The 13,725-nt window shown below is 42.8% G+C and overlaps 1 long non-coding RNA gene across 2 annotated transcripts in view; it reads left to right on the forward strand.

Annotated features, from left to right (window-relative positions):
- Positions 1 to 7,897, forward strand: part of LOC142829572 (uncharacterized) — a 144,562-nt gene extending 136,665 nt beyond the window's left edge. Inside the window, exon 4 of one of the 2 annotated variants that reach the window (XR_012904099.1) lies at positions 7,419 to 7,893. This is a non-coding gene — a long non-coding RNA (uncharacterized LOC142829572). Of the gene's footprint in view, positions 1 to 7,418 lie in introns of both variants that reach the window. The other variant, XR_012904100.1, reaches the window with a different exon arrangement.
- Positions 7,898 to 13,725: the final 5,828 nt, after the last annotated feature.

Consider the following 13,725-nt stretch of genomic DNA (forward strand, 5'->3'; position numbering starts at 1 on the left):
ACTGTGTCCAGTTCTGGGCGCCACATTTCAAGAAAGATGTGGAGAAATTGGAAAGGGTACAGAGAAGAGCGACAAGAATGATTAAAGGTTTAGAGAACATGACCTATGAAGCCAGGCTTCATGAACTGGACTTGTTTAGTTTGGAAAAAAGAAGATTAAGGGGTAAAATGATAGCGGTTTTTAAATATCTAAAAGGGTGTCACAAGGAGGAAGGAGAAAATTTGTTCCTCTTGGTTTCTGAGGACAGAACAAGGAGTAATGGGCTTAAAGTGCAGCAGGGGAGGTTTAGATTGGACATTAGGAAAAAATTCCTAACTGTCAGGGTGGTCAAATATTGGAATAAATTGCCAAGGGAGGTGGTGGAATCTCCCTCTCTGAAGATATTTAAGAACAGGTTAGATCGACATCTGTCAGGGATGGTGTAGACGGAGCTTGGTCCTGCCTTGAGGGCAGGGGGCTGGACTCGATGACCTCTCGAGGTCCCTTCCAGTCCTATTATTCTATGATTCTATGATAAGAAAAAAAGTGGCAGTGGCTTCTGTATTTTCTAGACTACAGATCTAAAAGAATAAATATTGGTCCAAATGGTATGAGAATAATATTCCTAAGAAGGAACTTCCAAAACCTTTTAAAAAAAGTCATTAGTTTTATTTGTGATAACTTGTATGATTGCCAGACAAAATTTATAATAATCCCAGACAACGTTCCCTCTATTTTTTCTGTGTGCAGAATAAATTTATGTGCACCGAGACGTGCAGATGTGCACAATTAATAGAAACAGATGCTACCAACTATGGACAGCTGTGGGCTCTCTGCTTATCATATAGGTGGCATTTGAATATCTTCTGTATGGCCACCCAAATGCTCAGTTTATAGGGAACACTAATCCCAGATTTGGAAAACACATTTGGGACCAGAGCACTGGTGAATGGGACTGTTCTTGTTAATCAATGTGGCTAAGGTAACTATATTCTGACCCTTACGATTTAGGCCAGAATATTCTGTTCTGTTATATTCTGAGACCATTACAATTTAGTATTATTCTTGTAACTATTAATGTTTAGTTCTATATCTCTCATCCTACACTTCCATTCTGAACAATTACAAAACCTGTTAAATAAACACTTGACCAGAACTGACTAACATAACCATTCTGGTCACATGATGAATTATTGAATAAATTATATTCGCTACAAAATTTGGCAGGATATGTAGAAAATATTGCTATCCTATTTTATTTTCTGTCTTTAAAACAGCTCTCATTAAGTCATGGGAATTTTACCAATGGCTTTTGGGGGAGCACAGTTAGACCAATAATGGGAAACCCTATCCTAAACAAGGGGAGAGAACCACACACCACCATAACCACATGAAGAAATATCAGGAACATAGAATCAGTCTGGTTTAGATTTTTTTCCCCCCCAAATAATACCCTGATCCAGCAATGAATGCTGCACAGGCAGACCACTGAACTTACATAAAGATCCATAGGATTTGTGCCTAGATTTCTAAACAAATGTTTACAAATTCCAAAGACAACCTACATGATCATGCAGTCAGAAAATAAATAAGCAAGGAGGCCAAAAGAACTTGTTACAGTAATATGCCCACAGATTTATTTGTATATAACTAATAATTCTGTAGATTTTTAAAAAATCGTTTGATTCCTCCTTATGAGTCACTGCATAGGCAGTGTAAGTTATTACAGTAGTGGATGGACAGTCCTGCTATTATTTGTTCTTGGACTATGAAAAGTGTGCACAAACAAATAAGACACAGTTAGTGGTCTAAACTGTTGAATACTTAGTTATAAGACCAGACTGAAGATTTGGGCGGGTGGGAGGGATTTCTCCACAGTTACAAATAGTCTGTTCAGTAGAGTTGGTTGGAAAATTATTATAAAACATTTTAAGTAAAAAAAATGCAGTTTAAAAATAAAAAATGTTCACAGAAAGCAGACATTTCCCCCAAAAAATTGGTTAATCAAAAATTCAACTTGCACCGAAAAGATTTTAAACAACAATTTTTTCTACCATCTCTATTAGGCAGTTATTTTATATCTCATGTGCAGCTCTTGTTTTTTAACATATGTGCACGCACACACTCATGATTTTCAATCATTTAAATTTAGGGAGTAGATTGTGGGGGAGGAGAATAGACAATGATTGGAGCTGACTGAAGGGTAGGAAGTTGTGTGGGAGCAACAAATAAATACAGGGGACTCAGGGAGATGGCGGGTGGTGTCCTGAGGTGCGAGAGGACATGGGATGGAGAGAGAATGTCAGGATCAAGTGGAAGAGGGTGATGTATGACAAGCAGGTGGACTCAGCTCATTGTCTTGGTATCTGGATTCAGGGCTACCTGGTGCTCTATTGAATTTCTAGAATCCGGGCTTTGATGACTGGGTAGGCAAGTCCATGTCTGTGAAGCTGCTGCTGCTGTCCTGTGGCCATCCATTGAGCACCTGCTTTATCATCACTGCAGTTAACACCGCTAGACTATTTCACATAGCAGAATGGGACAGAATTGACTGTTAAAAGGGGGTGATAATCTGTTAGCAGCCTCATGGATTTCCCTCAAGATATGGGAAATGAAGTTTTCACTGAAGGGTCCATATTCCTAATGCAAAAAGTGAATCAACAGAGCATGTGGCTCAACTGGAAGGGGGGAGTCTGCTTCTGATTAGAGGAGGAATACTGTGTGTGCTGCATGGAGGTTCCAGTGGCAAATGTCATTTTACATCAATTCCTGTTGTTTTTCTTTAATTTTACCCTTGTTCGCTCAATAGTTTAATATGTTTCCTGAGCACTGGATATTCTTGGTGTCAGCAGGGGGATGAAAAGCTCTGATGTCCTATGGCGTGACTGCATGCAAGCTATCTATTGAGGGGGTTCTGTGTTTTTCCAGGACCTTGTAAAAGAATGTGAAAGCAGTGTCCATATGGGATTTATTTTTGTTCATACTTCAGGATGCAGGACTACTTTCTTTGCCGGGGCATTACAGAACCATTGCCTGTGACACAGTCTTTGCTCAGAGCACTGCTCTCAGAGATCATCACAAATATGAGCTCTAACACAAATCAAGCCTTAAGTTTCTTTTCACTGTAATGGACCTTGATTAGGTTTTTGCTCCTGTTTGAGACATTTCAGATTGTAGACAACTATGGGCATAGCATAAGCTCCTAAAAGTGTCAGGTTTAGATGATAAGTGTTTAAAACTGGCAGATATTTTGGTCTCAATTCACTGTCGCTATCCCATTTGGCGGGCTGTAACTGAGTATGGAAGCTGGTGTCAAACACTATTGCTCTGAGTTGGCAGGGGATCATGCTCATTTTGCACTATATGACCGCATAAGAGATGGGGAAATGGTGAATCAGGTCCCCAATAGTTAATATTTGACAGCTCAACCAAATGGCTGATTAACATTACATGCAGTATCATTAATTGATTCTGTATCAGTGGATTATCTCTTTCCTATGCAATGGAGCTTTTTTCGGTTCTATATACCTTAGTCCTAATTATTAATCTGGTTCTTTATGCTACTGAACACCACCTGAGAACCCCAGAGTTTTACCTGGTATGTTCAATAGGAAATGTGCTAAGCACATAATATCTGGCTGTCAACTGTGTTAATTGCCATAAAGTGGGTTCCTGCTTGCTAGAATTATACTAAAATGTGTCAAAGTCCTTTTATGCAACTTTTTAGCAGACAGTGTAGGGAAAGGTAACAAAGACCCAACTACCATAAAATAGGCTATTTTTTATAGGTCTCTCTAGGCATTTCCCCCAGAGGTATGCTTCTGTGACAATGCATTGCAATACATTTCTACACCCTGGAGTGCAAGCAGAGACGTAAAGTGTCTGAATGTAACAACACCATAATAATGCTTCTACTAGGTGCCCTTAATATGTTATTTAGTTGTCTTTTTAGCTGTCTTTAAGCCAATGGTCTCCAACCTTTTTAACCACAAGATCACTTTTTCAATTTAAGTGCAATGTAAGATCTACCTCAAACCCAAATACTCTTGCCCTGCTTCCTTCCTGCCCCTTCTCTGAGGCCCCGCCCCTCTCCATCCCTTCTCCTAGGCCTCACTCTGCTTATTCCTTCTCCCTTCCTCCCTGAACCTCATTCACTGTCACCAGGCTGGGGTAGGAGCTTGGGGTGCAGGCCCTGGTATTGGGCCAAAGAGTTCAGAGAGTGGGAGGGGCTCCGGACTTAGCCCAGGGTGAGGGATTGCGGGTCTAGGAGGAGGTTCAGGGTGCAAGCTTTAGGAAGGAGTTTGGGTGAGGATAACACACATCTGGGGCAGGAGGTTGGGTGCAGGAGGTATTTCAGGACTGGGTCAGGGATTCAGGATGCAGTCTCTGGCTGGGCACCACTTAACTGAGATGGTTTCCGGGTGGTGGAGCAGTGGGGTTATGGCAGGCTTACTCCTATCCTGGCCCTGCAGCACTCCTGAAAGAAGCTGGCCTGTACAGCGATGGCTCCATGGCACCATGTGCTGCCCCTCATCTACACACACTGAGCTCACAGTTTCTACTGAACACAGTTCCCCAGTACTGATCACAGTAGCAGGAGTGGTGTCTGCAGGCAAAGACGGCATGTGGAGACCACGCTGCTGCTCTGCCTTTCTCAGAGACATGCCAGCCTCTTCCAGGAGCAGCAGTTACCACAGCGATGATTACTTCAGCCATGACAGGTTAGGCATTTTAGAACTCACTGTTCAAAGAATTCAATTTAAATGTAAGAGCGAAATGAAAATTATGAAATGCACAGACCAATCAAAAAGCAAAAATAACCCACTTTGCAAGCAGTACCAGTACCACCACCACCACCACCAACAATAATAACAACCCCCCACATATGTGTTGGGTCAGGAGATGAGAGTGAAAGACTGTGTATGTGAGAGAGTGACAGAGATTTGCATTGCCAAGCTCCCTCCATCCCCTTCTCTGTGTGGAGATAGGGTACAGAAGAAAGGGGAGAAGAGACACCTTGAGATCAGTGCCCCCCCTTCTCCCTCCCACATCCTGCACTGCAAGCAGGAAGCTCCCAGGGGGGCAGCTCCAAGGCAGAGGGCAGGAGTAGCATGACAGGTGTGTGGAGGAGCAAGTGAAGTGCCAGCGCTTGATAGCTTCCCAGACAAACCAGTCAGGATCACCTTTCAGAGGCTTCAAGATCTACCAGTAAATCCTGATCTACTGCTTGGTGGCTGCTGCTTTAAGCCCTTTGTTTGCCAATGGAGTCATGATTCCATTGAGTTACATCACATTAGAAAGCTTTTCAGCTATCTTCAGGTGCCAAAAAAGTTAAACTCGATTTTTCTCATTACTGCCAGTTTCCTTATATGAAAGTTAGAAGGATGTCCTTAAAGAATTTCCCATCATTTTCACTGGCAATGAGCTAGGGATTTATCAGTTGGAAGTGAAAGAGGATAAAAATCTGGGGGCATTGATTGATCACAGGATGGCTATGAGCTGCTGGTGTGATGTAACTGTGAGAGAGGCTAATGCAATCCTAAGAGATGTTAGGTGAGGTATTTCCAGTAAAGACAGGGAAGAGCTAGTACCATCATACAGGGCACTGGTGAGTAGAGCTCCGCAAATCTGTACATATCCGCATCTGCAGACGTGGGTGTGGATATCTGTGGATCATTTTTGCAGATGAAGATACCAAATTTGTATCCATGCAGGCCTCTATTGGTGAGACTCCTCTGGAAGAGGATGTGCAATTCTGGTCTCCAATGTTTACGAAAGATTAATTCAAACTGGAACAGGTGCAGAGAGGAGGAGGATCAGAGGAATGGAAAACCTACCTTATAAAAGAGACTCGGAGACCAACCAAATGAAGGCTGAGGGGAGATGTGATTGTTCTCTATAAATACAGGGAGCTCCAGTGCTGACACAAAAACAAATGGCTATAAAGTGGCCATCGCAAGCTTAGACTTGACATTGGATAAAGGTGTTTAACGAACCTCGGAGTGAATTTCTGAAACAGCTTTTCCAGGGAGCAGTGGAGGGGCAAAAAGCATAGCTTTCTTCAAGACTGATAAGTGTATGGAGGGGATATGTGAAGAGACTGCTTATGGTGACATTTAGCCAATTTGTGACTGCTGGTAGCAAATATCCCCAATGGCTGATGATGAGACTAGATTTGGAGGGCTCTAAGCTCCTGCACATAATTCTTTACTGGTGTTGTGCCAAAATGTAACTGGCTGCCATAGTTTGGGGTTGGGAAAGAATTTTCGCCTGGGTCTGATTGGCAGAGACCCTGGAGATGTCTTGCCTTCCTCTGCAGGAGGCACAGGTCACTTGATCGTTTATGCTAGTGTAAGTGGTGAATTTACCTACCGAAATCATGATATGAGGACTTCAGTCACTCAGCCAGATCATAGGGCACGTCTACACAGAAGGGGAAGGTCGACTTATTGTAGCTGGAGTTGCGTATCTTAATTACGTAGCTGGAGTTGATATGTCTTAAATCACCATCCTCTTAGTTTCCCTACTGCTTGTGAAGAGCAGGAGTACCGGTGCCACTGGGGGCACTGAGTTCAAATTCACTACATCGGCTAAATTGACCTCAGTGCACTCCTTCACTTCCCCCGCAGATCCTTCCACCAAGTGGTGCCAGCCCCCTCTCCCAGTGATCCCCACAGCTGTGAGCTTAGGGGGCAGAATACTATAGAGGGAAGAGGGCGGAATGATGGTTGGAAGGGATAGAATTTGGGGGCTGGTAACAGACAAGTCCTCCAGGCCTGCTGGGGGTCCCTGGCTGAGACTGGCCTGTGAACTTGGAGTTTGTGACCTCTGGCATAAGATTTTTTACAATTATAGAACAATGGTAGCAGCATTATTTTTATGGTCATGTTATAATCACATAACTTCACTACCAGCATGTAACCACCTATTACAATAAGGAATTACTTTTGATAATACACAGAACTTTGATCAAATCCTTATATTTTGCCCAGATACATTCATCCTGATTGTCTTATTCCTTTCCAGTGGCTAAGCTACTTCTGCTTCAATTACTGTTTCCTCAGTCTGATAGATCACAGAGTAAAGTAGTTACAGTAAATTGCATTTAAAAACAAAGTACTTCTAGATAGTCTATACTTTCAAAGTTCTCCCAGTCAACTTGCAGAAAATTGAGGGTATTCACGACCCCACAGGAGATATCCAATGTTTTCATTGAAAAATGGCCTTTTTCCAAAACAGGAGATTTTTAAAGAGAAATAAAACAGTGGAAAATAATGTCATTTTCATTTTCTGTCTCGGTTTTCTGATTTTTTAAAATAATTTTTACCCCTTTCAAATTTTGCAGTGGGGAAAAAGGGAAGGGAAGAAATGGAAAAAGGAAAAGAAAAATTAAATTAAAAGTTTGAAACTGAATATTTTCTCTTGTCGCTTCTTTACAGGTTGGACCTCCCTGGTCTGGCACCCTTGGGAACTGACCAGTCTTGAAGAGGGAGCTTGCCAGACCATGGGAGGTCAATGCTGGCCCTACTTCCACTGGCCTCAGCAGAGCTGCTGGTCCTGCTGTCACTAGCCCCATTGCCACCGGCACAGCAGGGCTGCTAGTTGCCGACCCCATTGCTGCCAGCCCCAGCAGGGCTCCCAGTCACTGGCCCTCCTGCTGCTGGCCTCCTGACTGCTGGCTCTTTCTGATCCAGAAATATCCATAGTCCTGCCAGACCACAGACGTTGCTGGACCAGAGAGTCCTGGCTTTCAGAGTTTCAACCTGTATAAGGCTTTTAAACCACGCTTTCCCCCCTAGTAGTTGAGTGCCTTCAAGTTGTATGCTAAGCAAAGATGAGCCTGTGCAAATTTTCACCCAATCTTTCAAAAATCTAAAATTGTTCCTTTTTTTAAATGTGTGGAATGATGTCTTTGAAATTTAAAAAAAAAATTCAACATTTTTTTTTTTATATCCAATTTTTACCATGTGACAAGGAATCTGTCCCATCCAGGAATGAAAGAGCTTAAGGTGGCCAGGCGGGCCAATTAACTCTACTGGGTGCTCCTGGAGGAGGAATCAGTGAATATGCCGCACATGTTGAATCTCTCTAGTCTGACACCCTTGGCACCGGAGCGGTGCTAAAGTAGAGAATTTGCCAGACACTGGGAGGTCAGTATTGTCTGGCAGTGTTGCCAACACTTCCACTACTTCCTAGGCTCTTAGAAGACATTTAGGGGTAAATTAGAGCTAAATAACAGCACAGAACACTGAGAGCCAGGACTGGTGGCTGTAAACAAACTCTATGGGACTGCAAGAAAAATGTCCACCCCCATGATAAATGGACATCCAGCTCACTAAAATCACGTCGGATCACAGAGTGCTGCACTAGAGAGATTCAACCTGTACTTAGAAGTAGGCTCAGTGAGACAGCAACAGGTAGGGCCAGTACAAAGCATGAAAGACATAGGCAGGAAAGCAGGGAAATCAGCTGAGTGGAGGGAGCTTTGGGGGGAGGGGGCTGACAAGCCCAGAGGTAAGAGAAGCCAGATGAGTAGGCAGAAACCCATGGGAACAATAGCAAGGGGTCAGACCTTGCAGAGACTTGCCTACTTATAGGGCCCTGTAAGCTGGAAATGAGTGAAGAGGGAAGGCCTGGGTTTCCCTACTAGCTGCTGGGAAATGGCAAGGGCATTGGAGTTGCCAGCCATTCAGTGGGTCTGGAAGAGCTTTGAATTCCCTGGAAAGGGAAGACATTAGGGATATGGCAGGAGGGCCACGAAGAGACTGCAGCTCTGGGGTGAGAGGGGCTGCAGAGCAAGACAGGTCAGGGGAAGTCACTTCCGGAGGGGAAGCCCAGCACCTGATGGAGCTAAGTCTCAGGACAGCCAGCAGGAGGTGCCACCAGCAGTAAGTGAACTCCAAGACTGACCCAGTCTACTCAACTTTTCATAGAATTAGGACCCACACTTTTACAGTTTGTGTCTCAGATGCTGCTTTCACTGGCTTTGGGGTGTCAAATATTCTTTGTATTCACAGGTGTCAGAATGGCCTACATTCTTGCTTATGCCTTTTAAGGTTTTCATCTTCCATGCCATTCTTGTCTTTTCAATTTTATCTTACAGGCATTTACTAAAGCTAGATTGTAAGGTTACAAATCAGCCCTAAGTAAGAATCTGTATATAGCTGGGAGACCCCCAAAGCTGGGCAGGAAACAAATTGAGACTCTGAGACAACTGACATAGTAAGACTTTGTTTACCCTTTGTAAAAGAATGCTGCTTACATATTTGCTCATCATTAGCCAAATCTTGCTTCTGTCTTACTTTTATGGAAATTAATTTCAGTGAAAGTATGAATCAGCCCACTAATACATGGCATTGTCTAACAATATCTTGCTATAAGATATGTGGTTACACCTTCACAGGACATAGGAATGAAAAAAGTGAAAAAGTGTTTACAAAATCCATTGATCTCTCCTGGAAAACTTTGAAAAGTGTTCTAGTGAGAGCCGTTTCTTCCTGTGTCATCTGAAAGGAAAGATGGGAGTAAATTCTAGCCCAACTGAAGTCAGCAACAAAACTCCCATTGACTTCAGTGGAGCCAGGATTTCACCCAAAGTCTTTTATTATTTAGGTCATTTGCTTCTGCTGCCTGTTTCCCACCTGAGGTTATGGAATCCTCTATTTGTGACTTTACAGTTACTTGCTATGGAAATGGCTGTTCGTGTTGCAGAGATAGGATTGTGACTTCAAATGAGAAATTAAACCCAAATAAGTGGTGTCAACAAAGAATGTATCCAAGGTCACACTGTGCTCCCACACAATCCCATTCATGGTAACTACCTCTTTTTCTTTTATTTAGACTATAAATCCTCTGGGGGTGAGGACCATCTTCTCATTGTAGCTGGGATCTCTGGGTGGTATTGCAATACAGATAATAAGAAACAGAAGAACTCACAAAACACTCAGTTGAGTGTTGCACTGAAATTGTGTTTTGAATAGAATGGTTTCTCTAAAACATCAGGTCTTTTGTAATGAAGAAAAGCTTTCATCTTTGATAACGCTTATTATGTAGACATGTATATAAAAATGCAGAAATTAGCCAAATTTCAAATACAGTAAAACTCCATTAGTCCGGCATCCAATGCTCTGGGACTCCTGATGGTCCGGCACCATCAGGAACCCGGAAGTGTTGGGGCAGCCGGACAGGCTTCCCCCATTCAGCTGCTGCTGAAACTGACCAGCAGCTGAATCTGGGAAGCCGGGAGCAGAGCAGCTGGAGTGCTGATGGGTTGGTCCCGCAGCCCCGAGGGACAGCGGGACCAACCCATCAGCACCCCAGCTGCTCTTGGGGACTCCTGGGGCAGAGCAGCTAGAGTCCTGCCGGGTTGGTCCCGCAGCGCCGTCCTTTGGTGCTGCGGTACCAACCCGGCAGCACTCGAGCTGGTCTGCCCCAGGCGTCCCCAAGAGCAGCTGGGGTGCTGCTGGGTTGGTGCCCCTCGGCGCTGCGGGACCAACCCGGAAGCACCCCAGCTGCTCTATTGCAGGCATCCCCGATTCAGCTGCTGCTGAAACTGACCAGCAGCAGCTGAATCAGGGACGCCTGGGGCAGAGCCGGACTATTGTAAGGGGGGGCTATGAGGAGTCTGGGGTGGCATCCCCTCCCACCCCACTCCAGACCCCTCATAGCCCCCCCTTCTGACAGTCCAGCATATCTGATAATCCGGCACCCCTGGGTCCTAAAGGTGACGCATTATCGGAAGTTTACTGTATTTTGGCATAAGACTATGACTGTATTGGCATTACATAAATATAAAACAGTCTGTAAAATGTAGTTTGCATATTGTCCCATTTAAAATATATGTGCAGTAACATTCATCAAAACCATATTTTTCCATATGAGGAAATTAAAATGGAAAATAATTGAAAAAAGCTAAATTTTAAAAGTTAGATACTTGTCCATAAAATAATCCCCAGCAACCATAAATTCTATGATCTCCTCACCCAGCTTTAAAACCACTGCTGCAGCCATGGTCAGGGAAAGAGGGCATTTCAAATAAACCACAATACTTAGTGATTAGTTTATAATATTGGTGTGAGCACAGATAATGTGAACAGGAAGCATTTAATTCTTCTATACAGCATAGAATAATTATATCCACTGTACAATGTTTTCTAATCACTCGCACACATGACTGATGGGATGGGCGGCATCTGATGCATGGAGACATCTGGTAGATTCAGATCCAACTGTACATATTCCTAACTATGAGCATTTCTCACCTACAGTGACTGCTGATTGCACCAGACAAGAGACCTTTCCACTCTGACTTGTACTGCAGCTGAGACTTGTAAAATAACTATCCACTGCAACAGTAACAAAACAGAAGTTAAAAAGTTGTAATGAAAATGTGCCTGGCAGTTCTGTCCAGCTTTGAAACTATAAAGAGCTTTAGCATGCTAACATTTATTGGAGAGAGTCGTAAAACAAAGTCTCTACCATTTATAATTAATTCACCCTTAGAGCCAATAAAAATATCCTGGATAACTGCCAGATTTGGAGAAAAACATTTTAAAATGGGATAACTAAACATAACACAAAAAGTTAATTTTTTAACTTTACACATACGTTCCTGTCTTTCCTATACCCTCAGCTTTAAAGCACCTTTTCTTATGTCCTCTGTAAAGTGCTTAGCTTTAACATATTACATTTCTTCTTTGTATTGTAACACTAATAATATGAGTGAATCTTTTGACACTCTTGGTAGATAGGTGAGGATTATTATCATCAATTTAAAGTAAGTGAATCATTTTAATTATGTCTGAAATTCAATGCTGATGTCACCGATATTTTGGAAGCCATCATGATTTTTTGGAAATCATAACTTTGAGAACTCAGCAGCTAACTTTTCCAGTGATCTGACATACACCATTCATCTATCTCTTTACTCATCATCCCCTACTAAAATGACCCTTCACCATTCCTCCTTCAGCTTATTTTTCTGTCATGTACGTAAGTACAGCGCATGCAAATGTTTGTTGAATTCTGACATTAGAGTCTGCTTCTCTCCAACAGTATTTTTACTATAGGCCTTTGCCTTTTCCCCCTATCCAGTAGATATGCAAGTGTCTTTCTCAGCAGTACCTTTCAAAAGCTTAGTTTTCTCCTTGTCAGCAGCATCAGGAGATACATATCCAAACATTTCCATGACGTAGATTCACCCAGTTGGGATTTGTACATTTTGAAATGCCACAGCTTTTCCATATTTTATTGAGAGGTCATCAATGAGCAAGTAATAACCAGTCCTCTTTTGATTTCTTTGGAACACCCTTCTTGCTTGGATCTATATGATCCCAGGTAATTTTAAGTAATGTACTACATTACAGCTTGTCCATTAATTGTGAATGACTCCTTATGCCTCTTTTTTGTCATCTGTGTCAGTATGCATGCATATTGCTTTTGTCGCATTCAGGAACATTCCATATTCTTCATGAATTGTTTTGATGGACTCCAGCATTTGCTGCCTTGTCTCGGTAGTTGTAACTAGGAGCATTGTATTCCCAGCATATCTGAAGCTGGCTAAGAAGTGTCCCTCCTCAGCATCCTCCAGTTTGCCGAAACTTTCCAAAGCTCTTAATAAATTCTGCATAGATGGTTAAAAAGGGTTGGGGATAAAATATAATGTTGTGTCTCATCCTCTCCAGTCGAAATCTGTAGTGATCTGCTGATGGATGAAGTGACTTGCCATGAATTCAGTGTAATACCTTGGAGTCCCCATATCTACCAGCATCCTCCTGAGGACATCAAACACTTTTGAGGGTCCATGGGAGTCAATGAAACACATGACCAATGGGTATGGTACACTCTGCTTTTGTCAATGATATGATGGATATTAATGGTTTGGTCATGTGTGCTTGGGCCCACCCTGAAAGGAGTTTGTGGTGATAGTAGCTCTGCTTCTGTCCTTCATTTCATGCAATCCTTGATTATATAGAACTGTTCAGGTGCAATATAATGAGGATGGTATAGGAGCATAAAAATGGCTCTACTGGGTCAGACCAATAGTCTATCTAGCCCAGTATCCTGTCTTCTGACAGTAGCCAGAGGAATGCCCAAGGTAAAATGATCCCTCTCCTGTCATCCATATCAAGCCCCTGACAGAGGCTAGAAACACCATTCCTACCCATTCTGGCTAATAAGTATTGATGGACCTAATCTCCATGAATTTATCTAGTTCTTTTTTGAATGCTGTTAAAGTCCTGGTCTTCACAACATCCTCTGGCAAGGAGTTCCACAGGTTGACTGTGTGCTGTGTGAAGAATCATAGAACACTAGAACAAGAAGGGACCTCGAGAGGCCATCAAGTCTTGCTACCTGCTACCTATTAATTTCATTTCGCGACCCCTAATAACAGTGTAGTAATCTCCCTTCTTATAAGGGCAGGAAAATTCCCTTTATCCAGGTCTCTAGCCAAGTTCTAGTCATTCTTACTTCATTACAAATTTTCCACATAAAATCAGCACCACATTCACAAATTGCTTTTAACAAATTTGTAGGCATGTTATCTCCCCCTGCTGCTTTCCCACACTTCATTTTTGTAATAGCATACACCACTTCCTCTCTTAGGATTGATGGCTCCGGCTCTCTACTCTCTTCTCTGTCATCCTGTATTATGTGTGGCTCTGGTGATTCATACAGATTGGCAGCATAGTCTTTCCACCTGCATTTAATATCAGCCTCAGTGAGGACTCTGCTGTCATGATCTTT

The sequence above is a fragment of the Pelodiscus sinensis genome, chromosome 5 (genome assembly GCF_049634645.1).
Source record: "Pelodiscus sinensis isolate JC-2024 chromosome 5, ASM4963464v1, whole genome shotgun sequence".
NCBI lineage: Eukaryota > Metazoa > Chordata > Testudines > Trionychidae > Pelodiscus > Pelodiscus sinensis.